The sequence below is a fragment of the Oncorhynchus nerka genome, linkage group LG4, assembly GCF_034236695.1.
Source record: "Oncorhynchus nerka isolate Pitt River linkage group LG4, Oner_Uvic_2.0, whole genome shotgun sequence".
Classification (NCBI taxonomy): domain Eukaryota; kingdom Metazoa; phylum Chordata; class Actinopteri; order Salmoniformes; family Salmonidae; genus Oncorhynchus; species Oncorhynchus nerka.
This window is the reverse complement of record NC_088399.1, coordinates 93,326,175-93,343,674: the sequence shown is the minus strand read 5'-3', so window position 1 is coordinate 93,343,674 and position 17,500 is coordinate 93,326,175. Positions and strand designations below refer to the sequence as shown.

General features: G+C 49.0%; 1 pseudogene; it reads right to left on the bottom strand.

The window, feature by feature from the left end:
- LOC115122186 (gamma-aminobutyric acid type B receptor subunit 1-like) overlaps positions 1-17,500 on the bottom strand; it is a 505,415-nt pseudogene that overhangs the window by 2,414 nt on the left and 485,501 nt on the right.

Genomic DNA, 17,500 nt, shown 5'->3' with positions numbered 1-17,500 from the left:
CTGCGTTAATTTTCAGCAAATGTTTTACAGACATATATACATACAGTATATATACATATGTTTGTATGAACATAAGATTCACCAACTGAGACATAAACTGAACAAGTTCCACAGACATGTGACTCACAGAAATTGAATAATGTGTCCCTGAACAAAGGGGGGGTCAAAATCAAAAGTAACAGTCAGTATCTGGTGTGGCCACCAGCTGCATTAAGTACTGCAGTGCATCTCCTCCTCATGGACTGCAACAGGTTTGCCAGTTCTTGCTGTGAGATGTTACCCCACTCTTCCATCAAGGCACCTGCAAGATCCCGTACATTTCTGGGGTGGAATGGCCCTAGCCCTCACCCTCCGATCCAACAGGTCTCAGACATGCTCAATGGGATTGAGATCCGGGCCCTTCGTTGGCGATGGCAGAACACTGACATTCCTGTCTTGCAGGAAATCACGCACAGAACGGGCAGTATGGCTGGTGGCATTGTCATGCTGGAGGGTCATGTCAGGATGAGCCTGCAGGAAGGGTACCACATGAGGGAGGAGGATGTCTTCCCTGTAACGCACAGCGTTGAGATTGCCTGAAATGACAACAAGCTCAGTCCGATGATGCTGTGACACACCGCCCCAGACCATGACGGACCCTCCACCTCCAAATCGATCCCGCTCCAGAGTACAGGCCTCTGTGTAGCGCTCATGCCTTCGACGATAAACACTAATCCGACCATCACCTCTGGTGAGACAAAACGAAGGCTTGTCAGTGAAGAGCACTTTTTGCCTGTCCGGTCTGGTCCAGCGACAGTGGGTTTGTGCCCATAGGCGACTGTGTTGCCGGTGATGTCTGGTGAGGACCTGCCTTACAACAGGCCTACAAGCCCTCAGTCCAGCCTTTCTCAGCCTATTGTGGACAGTCTGAGCACTGATGGAGGGATTGTGCGTTCCTGGTGTAACTCGGGCAGTTGTTGTTTCCATCCTGTACCTGTCCCGCAGGTGTGATGTTCGGATGTACCGATCCTGTGCAGGTGTTGTTACACGTGGTCTGCACTGCGAGGACGATCAGCTGTCCATCCTGTCTCCCTGTAGCGCTGTCTTAGGCGTCTCACAGTACGGACATGGCCATTTATTGCCCTGGCCACATCTGCAGTCCTCATGCCTCCTCGCAGCATGCCTAAGGCACGTTCACGTGGATGAGCAGGGACCCTGGGCATCTTTCTTTTGGTGTTTTTCAGAGTCAGTAGAAAGGCCTCTTTAGTGTCCTAAGTTTTCATAACTGTGACCTTAATTGACTACCGTATGTAAGCTGTTAGTGTCTTAACGACCGTTCCACAGGTGCATGTTCATTAATTGTTTATGGTTCATTGAACAAGCATTGGAAACAGTTTTTAAGCCCTTTACAATGAAGATCTGTGAAGTTATTCTGATTTTTACAAATGATCTTAGATAGACAGGGTCCTGAAAAAGGGATGTTTCTTTTTTTGCTGAGTTTATATATATAGATATATATATATTTACCAAAACAAAATATGGGGGATTTTAAATGATGCAGACAATTACATTGATGGAAGCAACAATCTATCCGCAATATTAAAGCTGATCCACACTCTAAATAAACATTTTTTTTTATATATATTTAAAAAATAAACTAGGGCCAGGAGTTTTTCCCTGACCATGTGATGGGATTAGATCCTATACCTACTGTATACCTACATGTAAAATAGGGATCTTCAAGCAGTCGTAAGGACACAGAGTCAGCAGGAGGCAGGTAGAGGTGTAAATGACTGTTGGGATTTATTAACACAGCGCTGGTGATGATGGTGATACAAAATATATATTTTTTTTTACAAATGTCTGAAAAAGCCTCTCATGTCTTAATCAGAAAAGCACAGGTGGGGTCTACCAAGCTCGGACACAACCTCCTCAGACAAAACTGCCAGAACATGCTCAAACAGGAACTTAAATAGCATAAACCACACCTATCCTGGCATGCAGGCCAGGTACATTTATGGCGTTCAAACATGCACGTTCACTCTACATTAACAAGACAGAAACCTGATGTGCTCCATACAAGACAACGATCAAATTGACAGAAAACTGGTAAATGCAAATTAATAAACCAAATCTCCTTATCTGCTAGCGAGCCCTCCGAATGACATGTCCAGCTATCGAGCTCTCCAGCTATCGAGCTCTCCAAAAGACATGTCCAGCTAGCGAGCTCTCCAGCTAGCGAGCTCTCCAAAAGACATGTCCAGCTATCGAGCTCTCCAAAAGACATGTCCAGCTATCGAGCTCTCCAAAAGACATGTCCAGCTATCGAGCTCTCCAAAAGACATGTCCAGCTATCGAGTTCTCCAAAAGACATGTCCAGCTATCGAGCTCTCCAAAAGACATGTCCAGCTATCGAGCTCCCCAAACTACATGTCCAGCTATCGAGCTCCCCAAACTACATTTCCAGCTATCGAGCTCTCTGAATGACATTTCCAGCTATCGAGCTCTCTGAATGACATTTCCAGCTATCGAGCTCTCCAAAAGACATGTCCAGCTAGCGAGCCCTCCGAATGACATTTCCAGCTATCGAGCTCTCCGAGTGACATTTCCAGCTATCGAGCTCTCCAAAAGACATGTCCAGCTAGCGAGCCCTCCGAATGACATTTCCAGCTAGCGAGCTCTCTGAATGACATTTTCAGCTATTGAGCTCTCCGAACAACATTTCCAGCTAGCGAGCTCTCCGAACGACATTTCCAGCTAGTGAGCTCTCCAAATGACATTTCCAGCTATCGAGCTCTCCAAAAGACATGTCCAGCTATCGAGCTCTCCAAATTACATTTTCAGCTATCGAGCTCTCCGAACGACATTTCCAGCTATCGAGCTCTACGAACGACATTTCTAGCTATCGAGCTCTCCAAACAATATTTCCAGCTATCGAGCTCTCCGAACGACATTTCCAGCTAGCGAGGTCTCCGAACGACATTTACGGCTAGCGAGCTCTCCAAACGACATTTCCAGCTATCGAGCTCCCCAAACTACATTTCCAGCTAGCGAGCTCTCCGAACTACATTTCCAGCTAGCGAGCTCTCCGAACGACATTTCCAACTAGCGAGCTCTCCGAATGACATTTACAGCTATCGAGCTCTCCGAACGACATTTCCGAACGACATTTCTAGCTATCGAGCTCCCCAAACTACATTTCCAGCCAGCGAGCTCTCCTTTAATGGAACAGGCAGGGAGCCCAGCCAACAGCGAGTTGCAGTAATCCAGACGGGAGATGACAAGTGCCTGGATTAGGACCTGCGCCGCTTCCTGTGTGAGAGAGGGTCGTACTCTGCGGATGTTGTAGAGCATGAACCTACAGGAACGGGCCACCGCCTTGATGTTATTTGAGAACGACAGGGTGTTGTCCAGGATCACGCCAAGGTTCTTAGCGCTCTGGGAGGAGGACACAATGGAGTTGTCAACCGTGATGGCGAGATCATGGAACGGGCAGTCCTTCCCCGGGAGGAAGAGCAGCTCCGTCTTGCCGAGGTTCAGCTTGAGGTGATGATCCGTCATCCACACTGATATGTCTGCCAGACATGCAGAGATGCGATTCGCCACCTGGTCGTCAGAAGGGGGAAAGGAGAAGATTAATTGTGTGTCGTCTGCATAGCAATGATAGGAGAGACCATGTGAGGTTATGACAGAGCCAAGTGACTTGGTGTATAGCGAGAATAGGAGAGGGCCTAGAACAGAGCCCTGGGGGACACCAGTGGTGAGAGCACGTGGTGTGGAGACGGATTCTCGCCACGCCACCTGGTAGGAGCGACCTGTCAGGTAGGACGCAATCCAAGCGTGGGCCGCGCTGGAGATGCCCAACTTGGAGAGGGTGGAGAGGAGGATCTGATGGTTCACAGTATCGAAGGCAACCGATAGGTCTAGAAGGATGAGAGCAGAGGAGAGAGAGTTAGCTTTAGCAGTGCGGAGCGCCTCCGTGATACAGAGAAGAGCAGTCTCAGTTGAATGACTAGTCTTGAAACCTGACTGATTTGGATCAAGAAGGTCATTCTGAGAGAGATAGCGGGAGAGCTGGCCAAGGACGGCACGTTCAAGAGTTTTGGAGAGAAAAGAAAGAAGGGATACTGGTCTGTAGTTGTTGACATCGGAGGGATCGAGTGTAGGTTTTTTCAGAAGGGGTGCAACTCTCGCTCTCTTGAAGACGGAAGGGACGTAGCCAGCGGTCAGGGATGAGTTGATGAGCGAGGTGAGGTAAGGGAGAAGGTCTCCGGAAATGGTCTGGAGAAGAGTGGAGGGGATAGGGTCAAGCGGGCAGGTTGTTGGGCGGCCGGCCGTCACAAGACGCGAGATTTCATCTGGAGAGAGAGGGGAGAAAGAGGTCAGAGCACAGGGTAGGGCAGTGTGAGCAGAACAGCGGTGTCGTTTGACTTAGCAAACGAGGATCGGATGTCGTCGACCTTCTTTTCAAAATGGTTGACGAAGTCATCTGCAGAGAGAGAGGAGGGGGAGGGGAGGAGGATTCAGGAGGGAGGAGAAGGTGGCAAAGAGCTTCCTAGGGTTAGAGGCAGATGCTTGGAATTTAGAGTGGTAGAAAGTGGCTTTAGCAGCAGAGACCGAAGAGGAAAATGTAGAGAGGAGGGAGTGAAAGGATGCCAGGTCCGCAGGGAGGCGAGTTTTCCTCCATTTCCGCTCGGCTGCCCGGAGCCCTGTCCTGTGAGCTTGCAATGAGTCGTCGAGCCACGGAGCGGGAGGGGAGGACCGAGCCGGCCTGGAGGATAGGGGACATAGAGAGTCAAAGGATGCAGAAAGGGAGGAGAGGAGGGTTGAGGAGGCAGAATCAGGAGATAGGTTGGAGAAGGTTTGAGCAGAGGGAAGAGATGATAGGATGGAAGAGGAGAGAGTAGCGGGGGAGAGAGAGCGAAGGTTGGGACGGCGCGATACCATCCGAGTAGGGGCAGTGTGGGAAGTGTTGGATGAGAGCGAGAGGGAAAAGGATACAAGGTGGTGGTCGGAGACTTGGAGGGGAGTTGCAATGAGGTTAGTGGAAGAACAGCATCTAGTAAAGATGAGGTCGAGCATATTGCCTGCCTTGTGAGTAGGGGGGGAAGGTGAGAGGGTGAGGTCAAAAGAGGAGAGGAGTGGAAAGAAGGAGGCATAGAGGAATGATTCAAAGGTAGACGTGGGGAGGTTAAAGTCGCCCAGAACTGTGAGAGGTGAGCCGTCCTCAGGAAAGGAGCTTATCAAGGCATCAAGCTCATTGATGAACTCTCCGAGGGAACCTGGAGGGCGATAAATGATAAGGATGTTAAGCTTGAAAGGGCTGGTAACTGTGACAGCATGGAATTCAAAGGAGGAGATAGACAGATGGGTGAGGGGAGAAAGAGAGAATGACCACTTGGGAGAGATGAGGATCCCGGTGCCACCACCCCGCTGACCAGAAGCTCTCGGGGTGTGCGAGAACACGTGGGCGGACGAAGAGAGAGCAGTAGGAGTAGCAGTGTTATCTGTGGTGATCCATGTTTCCGTCAGTGCCAAGAAGTTGAGGGACTGGAGGGAGGCATAGGCTGAGATGAACTCTGCCTTGTTGGCCGCAGATCGGCAGTTCCAGAGGCTACCGGAGACCTGGAACTCCACGTGGGTCGTGCGCGCTGGGACCACCAGATTAGGTGGCCGCGGCCACGCGGTGTGGAGCGTTTGTATGGTCTGTGCAGAGAGGAGAGAACAGGGATAGACAGACACATAGTTGACAGGCTACAGAAGAGGCTACGCTAATGCAAAGGAGATTGGAATGACAAGTGGACTACACGTCTCGAATGTTCAGAAAGTTAAGCTTACGTAGCAAGAATCTTATTGACTAAAATGATTAAAATGATACAGTACTGCTGAAGTAGGCTAGCTGGCAGTGGCTGCGTTGTTGACTTTGTAGGCTAGCTGGCAGTGGCTGCGTTGTTGACACTACACTAATCAAGTCGTTCCGTTGGGTGTGATAGTTTCGACAGTGCTGCTATTCGGGGGCTAGCTGGCTAGCTAGCAGTGTTGATTACGTTACGTTGCGTTAAAAGAACGACAATAGCTGGCTAGCTAACCTAGAAAATCGTTCTAGACTACACAATTATCTTTGATACAAAGACGGCTATGTAGCTAGCTATGTAGCTAGCTACGATCAAACAAATCAAACCGTTGTACTGTAATGAAATGAAATGAAAATGTGATACTACCTGTGGAGCGAAGCGGAATGCGACCGGGTTGTTGAGTGAGGAAGTTCAATTCGGTGGACGTTGGCTAGCTGTTGGCTAGCTAGCAGTGTCTCCTACGTTAAGGACGACAAATAGCTGGCTAGCTAACCACGGTAAATTAAGACATTTCCAGCTATCGAGCTCTCCTAACGACATTTCCAGCTAGCGAGCTCTCCGAATGACATTTCCAGCCAGCGAGCTCTCCGAACGACATTTCCAGCTAGCGAGCTCTCCAAATGACATTTCCAGTTAGCGAGCTCTCCGAACTACATTTCCAACTAGCGAGCTCTCCAAACGACATTTCCAGTTAGCGAGCTCTCCGAACTACATTTCCAGTTAGCGAGCTCTCCGAACTACATTTCCAACTAGCGAGCTCTCCAAACAATATTTCCAACTAGCGAGCTCTCCGAACTACATTTCCAGCCAGCGAGCTCTCCGAACGATATTTCCACTTGGAGAATGAGAACAGTATGAACGTAATAATACATATACTTAATGACTAAACAGAAATTAAGTTCCCGTAACCAAACATTACAGAGCGCTAGGTATATATTTACTGCACATCTACCATTCCATTGTTTAATTGCTATATTGTAATTACTTTGCCACCATGGCCTATTCATTGCCTTAACTCCCTTATCTTACCTCATTTGCACTCACTGTATATAGACTTTTTGTTTTCTTTTGTTCTACTGTATTATTGACTGTATGTTTTGTTTATTCCATGTGTAACTCTGTGTTGTTGTATGTGTTGAATTGCTATGCTTTATCTTGGCCAGGTCGCAGTTGTAAATGAGAACTTGTTCTCAACTGGTCTACCTGGTTAAATAAAGGTGAAATAAAACATTTAAAAACTGGGAATTGATCAGCATTGTAAAACAATTGACAGAAAGAATTAATAAGTACGCAGGAATTGGCGGGAGTCAGTGGAGAGAGATGTGCCTATAGTGCATCTTAGCCAGATTACTGCATAACATAACTGCATTAGATACAGATGCTATACCTACTGCATATTATCACTGCATTAGGAACAGATGCTATATCTACTGCATAATATCACTGCATTAGTAACAGATGCTATACCTACTGCATATTATCACTGCATTAGGAACAGATGCTGTACCTACTACATATTATCACTGCATTAGGAACAGATGCTATACCTACTGCATATTATCACTGCATTAGGAACAGATGCTGTACCTACTACATATTATCACTGCATTAGGAACATATGCTGTACCTACTACATATTATCACTGCATTAGGAACAGATGCTATACCTACTGCATATTATCACTGCATTAGGAACAGATGCTATACCTACTGCATAACATCACTGCATTAGGAACAGATGCTATATCTACTGCATAACATCACTGCATTAGGAACAGATGCTATATCTACTGCATAATATCACTGCATTAGTAACAGATGCTATACCTACTGCATAAAATCACTGCATTAGGAACAGATGCTATACCTACTGCATAATATCACTGCATTAGGAACAGATGATATACCTACTGCATAATATCACTGCATTAGGAACAGATGTTATACCTACTGCATATTATCACTGCATTGGGAACAGATGTTATACCTACTGCATATTATCACTGCATTAGGAACAGATGCTATACCTACTGCATAACAGAACAGAACCTGTACCTCCTGAATGATCTTCTGTAGTTCCTTGTTCTCTCTCTCCAGCTGTCTGGACTTCTCCTCATCGTTGTTGTTGGTGGATGAGCCCTGTGTCTTCATGGTCTCCTGGGTGTCTGACTGCCACTCCCCTCGGGTGATCAGACGACGCATCTACAGTATCACCATAGAGATAAACAATCTGTACTGAAACATCTACAGTATCACCATAGAGATAAACAATCTGTACTGAAACATCTACAGTATCACCATGGAGATAAACAATCTGTACTGAAACATCTACAGTATCACCATAGAGATAAACAATCTGTACTGAAACATCTACAGTATCACCATAGAGATAAACAATCTGCACTGAAACATCTACAGTATCACCATAGAGACAAACAATCTGCACTGAAACATCTACAGTATCACCATAGAGATAAACAATCTGTACTGAAACATCTACAGTATCACCATAGAGATAAACAATCTGTACTGAAACATCTACAGTATCACCATAGAGATAAACAATCAAACAATCTGTACTGAAACCACTACAGTATCACCATGGAGACAAACAATCTGCACTGAAACATCTACATTACATCAGAAACATACAATGAATTGACCTGTTGCTCACCGGTATGGAGTACCAGTACTTTGAATTTTCTACTATAGAATATAATCCCCAAAATGTTAACACCGGTACAGTAGCAGACATACTGTAGTTACTGACTGAAGCTGCTATGGTAACACAGAGACATACTGTAGTTACTGACTGAAGCTGCTATGGTAACACAGAGACGTACTGTAGTTACTGACTGAAGCTGCTATGGTAACACAGAGACATACTGTAGTTACTGGCTGAAGCTGCTACGGTAACACAGAGACATACTGTAGTTACTGACTGAAGCTGCTATGGTAACACAGAGACAAACTGTAGTTACTGACTGAAGCTGCTATGGTAACACAGAGACATACTGTAGTTACTGACTGAAGTTGCTATGGTAACACAGAGGCATACTGTAGTTACTGACTGAAGCTGCTATGGTAACAGAGAGACATACTGTAGCTACTGACTGAAGCTGCTATGGTAACACAGAGACATATTCTACCTTGGGTACGAAGAGCACCACCAGGGTGATGTAGACGGAGAAGACGATGGCCAGGGAGGCGAAGGCAAACGAGGCGTCCTGCTGCGAGGACAAGATCATGGTGACGGGAGCCGTGATCATACACAACACCTGTAGGGAGGAGGGGGAGAGAGGGGGTTGGCGGAGGAGGGGAGATGGGGTAGGGGGAAAGATAGAGGGGTGAGACAGAGGAGGGGGTAGAAGGAGAGAGACAAATAGAGAGAAAGAGAGAGGGGGGCGGAGGAAGAGGAGAGACAAATAGAGAGAAAGAGAGAGGGGGGCAGAGGAAGAGGAGAGAGAAATAGAGAGAAAGAGAGAGGGGGCAGAGGAAGAGGAGAGAGACAAATAGAGAGAAAGAGAGAGGGGGCAGAGGAAGAGGAAAGAGACAAATAGAGAGAAAGAGAGAGGGGGCAGAGGAAGAGGAGAGAGACAAATAGAGAGAAAGAGAGAGGGGTGGGCAGAGGAAGAGGAGAGACAAATAGAGAGAAAGAGAGAGGGGGGCAGAGGAAGAGGAGAGACAAATAGAGAGAAAGAGAGAGGGGGCAGAGGAAGAGGAGAGACAAATAGAGAGAAAGAGAGAGGGGGCAGAGGAAGAGGAGAGAGACAAATAGAGAGAAAGAGAGAGGGGCGGAGGAAGAGGAGAGACAAATAGAGAGAAAGAGAGAGGGGGCGGAGGAAGAGGAGAGAGACAAATAGAGAGAGAGAGAGATGTGGAATAGTGGGAGAGAGAGAGAGAGAGAGAGAGAGAGAGAGAGAGAGATGTGTAATAGTGGGTGGGAGAGAGAGAGCGAGAGAGAGAGAGAGATGTGGAATAGTGGGTGGGAGAGAGAGAGAGAGATGTGGAATAGTGGGTGGGAGAGAGAGAGAGATGTGTAATAGTGGGTGGGAGAGAGAGAGAGAGAGAGAGAGAGAGAGAGAGAGAGAGAGAGAGAGGTGTGGAATAGTGGGTGGGAGAGAGAGAGAGAGAGATGTGGAATAGTGGGTGGGAGAGAGAGAGAGATGTGGAATAGTGGGTGGGAGAGAGAGAGGTGTGGAATAGTGGGTGGGAGAGAGAGGTGTGTAATAGTGGGTGAGTGAGAGAGAGAGAGAGGTGTGGAATAGTGGGTGGGAGAGAGAGATGTGTAATAGTGGGAGAGAGACCGAGGAGGGGGGGGGGGGGGGTGAAAAATGAGAGAGGACAGGGAGGGAGGTTAGAGATCCATATGTATTGACCAACAATCAGTCATCTCTCCTCCAAAACCTGCAAAGACATATCTGATATTGGTATAAAGCTTAAATTCTTCTTCATCTAAGAGCACTGTCCAATTTACAGTAGCTATTACAGTGAAATAATACCATGCTATTGTTTGAGGAGAGTGCACAGTTTTGAACATGAAAAGTTATTAATTAACAAATTAGGCACATTTGGGCAGACTTGATAGAACATTTTGAACAGAAATGCAATGGTTCATTGGATCAGTATAAACTTTGCACATACCCTGCTGCCATCTAGTGGCCAAAATCTAAATTGCACCTGGGATGGAATAATACATTATGGCCTTTCTCTTGCATTTTAAAGATGATGGTACAAAAAAATAAAATAAAAAGTATTTTTTTTTTGTATTATCTTTTACCAGATCTATTGTGTTTCGTTCTCATACATTCCTTTCACATTTCCACCAACTTCAAAGTGTTTCCTTTCAAATGGTATCAAGAAAATGCATATCCTTGCTTCAGGGCCCGAGCTACAGGCAGTTAGATTTGGCGAAAAATTGAAAAAAAAGGGGGCGATCATTATGAGTATTTATTTTTAACCAGGCTGGCAAAAATAATAAAAAGACCCCGCAATCAAACCGAGGCAGTATTTTTCTCTGTTGTGTCATTAATCACAGCGGACAGGTCACAGAGGAAAAGGACGATTATCTCGGGGCACATATTCAATCCACAGCTATAAGGTGCATCTCAAACAGCACCCTATAGAGTAACACAGTATGAGTCATAATACCCATAAAACCTAGCTCTCAAATGGCACCCTATAGAGTAACACAGTATGAGTCATAATACCCATAAAACCTAGCTCTCAAATGGCACCCTATAGAGTACCACAGTATGAGTCATAATACCCATAAAACCTATCTATCAAATGGCACCCTGTAGAGTACCTGTCACGACTCCGACCGAAGGACACTCCCCTTCCCGTTCGGGTGGCGCTCGGCGGTCGTCGTCGCCGGCCTACTAGCTACTACTGATTATTTCCTCCCCCTCCTTATGTGTTGATTGAGTGCACCTGTTGTGAATTAGGTAGTAGGCTTTATTAGTCAGCAGGCCCGCAGAGTTCCTTGTGCGGGATTAATTATTGTGACCATCTGTTTTAGTGTACTTGTGCGCACGTCTATGGGTTTTTGTGTTTCCCATTTTGTGGGTTTTCCCAGGACCGTTTAGTCCTCCTGTTTGTTCATTACGCCGTGTGTGTTCGTGTGGGTTGGCTTATGTTCGCCGTTTTGTCGGTGCATTAAAATGGCACTCACCTGAACTCTCTGCTTCCTGCGCTTGACTCCTCACCCACTACACTCAGATCGTTACAGAATCCCGCACCCGCTGAGGAATGGAGTCAGCAGGAGCAACAGCCACTCCCCTCCCATCGATGGAAGAGAGGGTACTACATCACACCACCGTTCTCCATCGGATCGGAACGGCGATGGATCTGGTGATGAAGGGAATGGACCGATGGGAGAGAAGCGGTCTCTCTCCACCTTCGGCCCCCCCTCCTCAGGACTCCCCATCTCCCGACTCCAGCCCCCTCCGTCTTACGCTCCCGAGGGTCTATGATGGAACGGCAGCAGGGTGCCAGGGGTTCTTACTCCAGCTAGAACTGTACCTGGCCACCGTCAGACCTACTCCCTCGGGAGCGGAGAGGGTGAATGTCCTCATCTCCTGCCTCACGGGTCGTGCTCTGGAGTGGGCAAATGCAGTTTGGAATGGCCCAGACTCAGCTAAGGAGCACTACCCCGAGTTTTCTCGCCGCTTCCGCGCCGTGTTTGACCATCCTCCAGATGGCCAAGCGGCGGGAGAACGACTATTCCATCTTCGGCAGGAGAAAAAGAGCGCCCAGGATTACGCGTTGGAGTTCCGTACCTTGGCAGCAGGATCCGGGTGGAACGACAAGGCCCTTATCAACAACTACAGGTGTAGTCTCCGGGAGGACGTCCGCAGGGAGCTAGCGTGTCGGGACACCGCTCTTTCATTAGATGAGCTGATTGACATGTCCATCCGACTGGACAATCTGCTGGCTGCCCGCGGGCGTTCGGAGAGGGTCCTGTGTGTTCAACCACCCAGCACCTCCACTCCTGTTATGATGGAGTTGGGAGGGGCTTTGCCGAGGGGTACCGGAGGAGGAGGCTCCCTCTGCACCAACTGTGGTCGGAGAGGACACACGGCCGATCGGTGCTGGGGGGGTCCGTCTGGGAGTCGAGATGGCAGGCGGAACATTTCTCGATCACCCCAGGTGAGTCAGCACCAGACTCACCCACAACCCCCTGTTGGTCACATGTTTGTCTTGATTTTTTTCCTTAAATTTTTTCCCTTTTCCCAGCATAGGGCGCTAGTCGATTCAGGTGCAGCTGGGAACTTTATGGATCGCGGACTTGCTATTCAATTAGGTGTTCCGCTTGTGCCGATAGATTCTCCCTTTCCCGTGCACTCCCTAGATAGCCGGCCATTAGGGTCAGGGGTGGTCAGGGAGACCACGATCCCACTGGACATGGTAACGCAGAGGAATCATAGGGAGCGTATCAGTCTCTATATTATTGATTCGCCTGCGTTTCCAGTGGTGTTAGGGATTCCCTGGCTGGCCCGGCACAATCCTAAAATTTTGTGGAAACAGGGGGTTCTCCAGGGGGTGGAGATGGAGGGTGACCGCAGTAAGGCCGTGCGTAATTGGCCGACTCCCACCACGGTAAAAGAGGTGCAGCGGTTTTTGGGTTTTGCCAACTACTACCGGAGGTTTATCCGGGGTTTTGGCCAGGTAGCGGCTCCAATTACCTCACTGCTAAAGGGGGGCCCGGTGCGGTTGCAGTGGTCAGCAGAGGCGGACAGAGCATTCAACAAGTTGAAGGCGCTGTTCACTGATGCGCCCGTGTTGGCGCATCCGGACCCCTCTCTAGCATTCATAGTGGAGGTGGACGCGTCCGAGGCTGGGGTGGGTGCCGTGCTATCACAGCGCTCGGGTACGCCACCAATACTCCGCCCCTGCGCTTTCTTCTCGAGTAAGCTCAGCCCAGCGGAGCGTAACTATGATGTGGGGGACCGGGAGTTGTTAGCGGTGGTCAGGGCTCTGAAGGTGTGGAGACACTGGCTTGAGGGGGCTAAGCACCCCTTTCTCATCTGGACCGACCACCAAAATCTGGAGTATATTCGGGCAGCTAGGAGACTGAATCCGCGGCAGGCAAGGTGGGCCATGTTTTTCACTCGATTCCGGTTCACTTTATCTTATAGACCGGGCTCCCAGAACGTGAAGGCGGACGCACTGTCCCGCCTTTACGACACGGAGGATAGGTCCACCGAACCTACTCCCATCCTTCCGGCCTCAAAGCTGATGGCACCGGTGGTATGGGAGGTGGACTCGGACATCGAGCGGGCGTTACGGGCTGAACCCGCGCCTCCTCAGTGTCCGGCGGGGCGGAGGTACGTGCCGCTTGGTGTTCGGGACCAACTGATTCGGTGGGCTCACGTCCTACCCTCCTCGGGTCACCCTGGGGTGAGGAGGACAGTGGGGAGCCTTCGGGGGGAGGTATTGGTGGCCTACCTTGGCTAGGGACGTTAAGGTTTATGTCTCCTCCTGTTCGGTATGCGCCCAGAGTAAGGCTCCTAGGCACCTTCCTAGAGGGAAGTTAGAACCCCTCCCCGTTCCACAACGGCCATGGTCACATCTATCCGTAGATTTCCTGACCGACCTTCCCCCCGTCTCAGGGCAACACCACGGTTCTGGTGATTGTGGATCGGTTCTCTAAGTCCTGCCGTCTCCTCCCGTTGCCCGGTATCCCAACAGCCCTACAGACTGCGGAGGCATTATTCACCCACGTCTTCCGGCACTACGGGGTGCCGGAGGACATAGTTTCTGATCGGGGCCCCCAGTTCACGTCCCGAGTATGGAGGGCGTTCATGGAGCGTCTGGGGGTCTCGGTCAGCCTGACCTCCGGTTATCACCCCGAAAGTAATGGGCAGGTGGAGAGAGTAAACCAGGAGGTGGGTAGGTTTCTGCGGTCGTACTGCCAGGACCGGCCAGGGAGTGGGCGAGATACATCCCCTGGGCTGAAATGGCCCAGAACTCACTACGCCACTCCTCTACTAATGTGTCCCCTTTCAGTGTGTGTTAGGGTACCAGCCGGTCCTGGCACCGTGGCATCCGAGCCAGACCGAGGCTCCTGCGGTGGAGGAATGGGTGCAGCGCTCCAAAGAGACCTGGAGGGCCGTCCAGGAATCCCTTCAACAGGCTAGTGGACGGCAGAAAAGGAGTGCTGACCGCCACCGCAGTGAGGCCCCCGTGTTTGTACCAGGGGACAGGGTCTGGCTCTCGACCCGAAACCTACCCCTCCGCGTGCCCTGCCGGAAGCTTGGGCCGCAGTGTGTAGGGCCGTTCAAAGTCCTGAGGAGAATAAACGAGGTGTGTTATCGATTACAACTCCCTTCCTATTATCGTATTAACCCCTCGTTTCATGTGTCTCTCCTCAGGCCGGTGGTAGCTGGTCCCCTACAGGACGGTGAGGTACTGGAGGTCCCTCCTCCCCCTCTGGACATCGAGGGGTCCCCGGCGTATACGATACGGGCCATTCTGGATTCGAGACACCGGGTGAGGGGCCTGCAGTACCTCGTGGACTGGGAGGGGTACGGTCCGGAGGAGAGGTGCTGGGTACCCACCAGGGACATTTTGAATCCGTCAATGTTGAGGGATTTCCATCGCCTCCATCCGGATCGCCCTGCGCCTCGTCCTCCGGGTCGACCTCGAGGCCGGTGTCGGCGCGCTGCGGGAGCCACGCGTCAAGGGGGGGGTACTGTCACGACTCCGACCGAAGGACACTCCCCTTCCCGTTCGGGTGGCGCTCGGCGGTCGTCGTCGCCGGCCTACTAGCTACTACTGATTATTTCCTCCCCCTCCTTATGTGTTGATTGAGTGCACCTGTTGTGAATTAGGTAGTAGGCTTTATTAGTCAGCCGGCCCGCAGAGTTCCTTGTGCGGGATTAATTATTGTGACCATCTGTTTTAGTGTACTTGTGTGCACGTCTATGGGTTTTTGTGTTTCCCATTTTGTGGGTTTTCCCAGGACCGTTTAGTCCTCCTGTTTGTTCATTACGCCGTGTGTGTTCGTGTGGGTTGGCTTATGTTCGCCGTTTTGTCGGTGCATTAAAATGGCACTCACCTGAACTCTCTGCTTCCTGCGCTTGACTCCTCACCCACTACACTCAGATCGTTACAGTACCACAGTATGAGTCATAATACCCATAAAACCTAGCTCTCAAATGGCACCCTATAGAGTACCACAGTATGAGTCATAATACCCATAAAACCTAGCTCTCAAATGGCACCCTATAGAGTACCACAGTATGAGTCATAATACCCATAAAACCTATCTATCAAATGGCACCCTGTAGAGTACCACAGTATGAGTAATAATACCCATAAAACCTAGCTCTCAAATGGCACCCTATAGAGTACCACAGTATGAGTCATAATACCCATAAAACCTAGCTCTCAAATGGCGATTTTTAAAAACACTTAAAATAAAGGCTTTGTTTCGTGTAGGCTTACCCTGGCGTGACATGTTGATAACCGTGTTAATCTCTCCAGGACGAGGTGACTTTTATCAATATATTCGCATGTTCTCGCCCGTCAGTTTAAGCTAGGATTGGTCTCAGTTCACCGTATCTGCTGATGTCACACTTCCACATATGTGGTGGAAGGTGTCAGAGCTAGGAGAAGTGTTTATCAGACCAGGAGAGATCCCATCTCAGGTAGAAGGTGTCAGAGCTAGGAGCAGTGTTTATCAGACCATGAGAGATCCCATCTATAGTGGAAGGTGTCAGAGCTAGGAGCAGTGTTTATCAGACCAGGAGAGATCCCAGCTGTGGTGGAAGGTGTCAGAGCTAGGAGCAGTGTTTATCAGACCAGGAGAGATCCCATCTCAGGTAGAAGGTGTCAGAGCTAGGAGCAGTGTTTATCAGACCAGGAGAGATCCCAGCTGTGGTGGAAGGTGTCAGAGCTAGGAGCAGTGTTTATCAGACCAGGAGAGATCCCATCTCAGGTAGAAGGTGTCAGAGCTAGGAGCAGTGTTTATCAGACCAGGAGAGATCCCAGCTGTGGTGGAAGGTGTCAGAGCTAGGAGCAGTGTTTATCAGACCAGGAGAGATCCCAGCTGTGGTGGAAGGTGTCAGAGCTAGGAGCAGTGTTTATCAGACCAGGATACATCCCATCTATAGTGGAAGGTGTCAGAGCTACAGCAGTGTTTATCAGACCAGGAGAGATCCCATCTCAGGTAGAAGGTGTCAGAGCTAGGAGCAGTGTTTATCAGACCAGGATACATCCCATCTATAGTGGAAGGTGTCAGAGCTACAGCAGTGTTTATCAGACCAGGAGAGATCCCATCTCAGGTAGAAGGTGTCAGAGCTACAGCAGTGTTTATCAGTCCAGGAGAGATCCCGGATATCGGTCTTCTCAATCGTCTGTAGCGTCCGAACGGTTTGAACGATGGCGTCTCTACAACCCCAACAAGCATCTTGGGACTCGTCGGTACATCCGATCTGCCAACTTCTGTCTGTAGTAGCCAAACAGTTTGGGCTACACACTAGTATGACCCCTCTGTGGAAAGGTGAGACTCATTAACACGTACATCTTGGTTATTTTGCTCTAGGACGCCCACAGGACTCACAAGACTCGTCTGATGGTACATGTCGGAAAATTGTATGGAAGTATACTGTATATAGAAGCAAAAATATGGGGTTAAATACAAGTGTAAATATATATATATAAAAAGAAGCTTTACTAAAACGTATCCTGATCTTTCTTATATAGGATAGAGACTTCAGAACAAACGTCATTTTGATTTTGGGAGGGGAAGGGGGCTATCTGTTGTTTAATGTAGTAAATCTGTTATTCAATGCACTTGTATGAGCTACTAGCAGTAAGGCTAAATACAATGTTTCATCAAATAAATGGTCTAGATTGATGTTGAGAGGGATTCACCCAGTATGGTCCAGATTGGTGTTGAGAGGGATTCACCCAGTATGGTCCAGATTGGTGTTGAGAGGGATTCACCCAGTATGGTCCAGATTGGTGTTGAGAGGGATTCACCCAGTATGGTCCAGATTGGTGTTGAGAGGGATTCACCCAGTATGGTCCAGATTGATGTTGAGAGGGATTCACCCAGTATGGTCCAGATTGGTGTTGAGAGGGATTCACCCAGTATGGTCCAGATTGGTGTTGAGAGGGATTCACCCAGTATGGTCCAGATTGATGTTGAGAGGGAT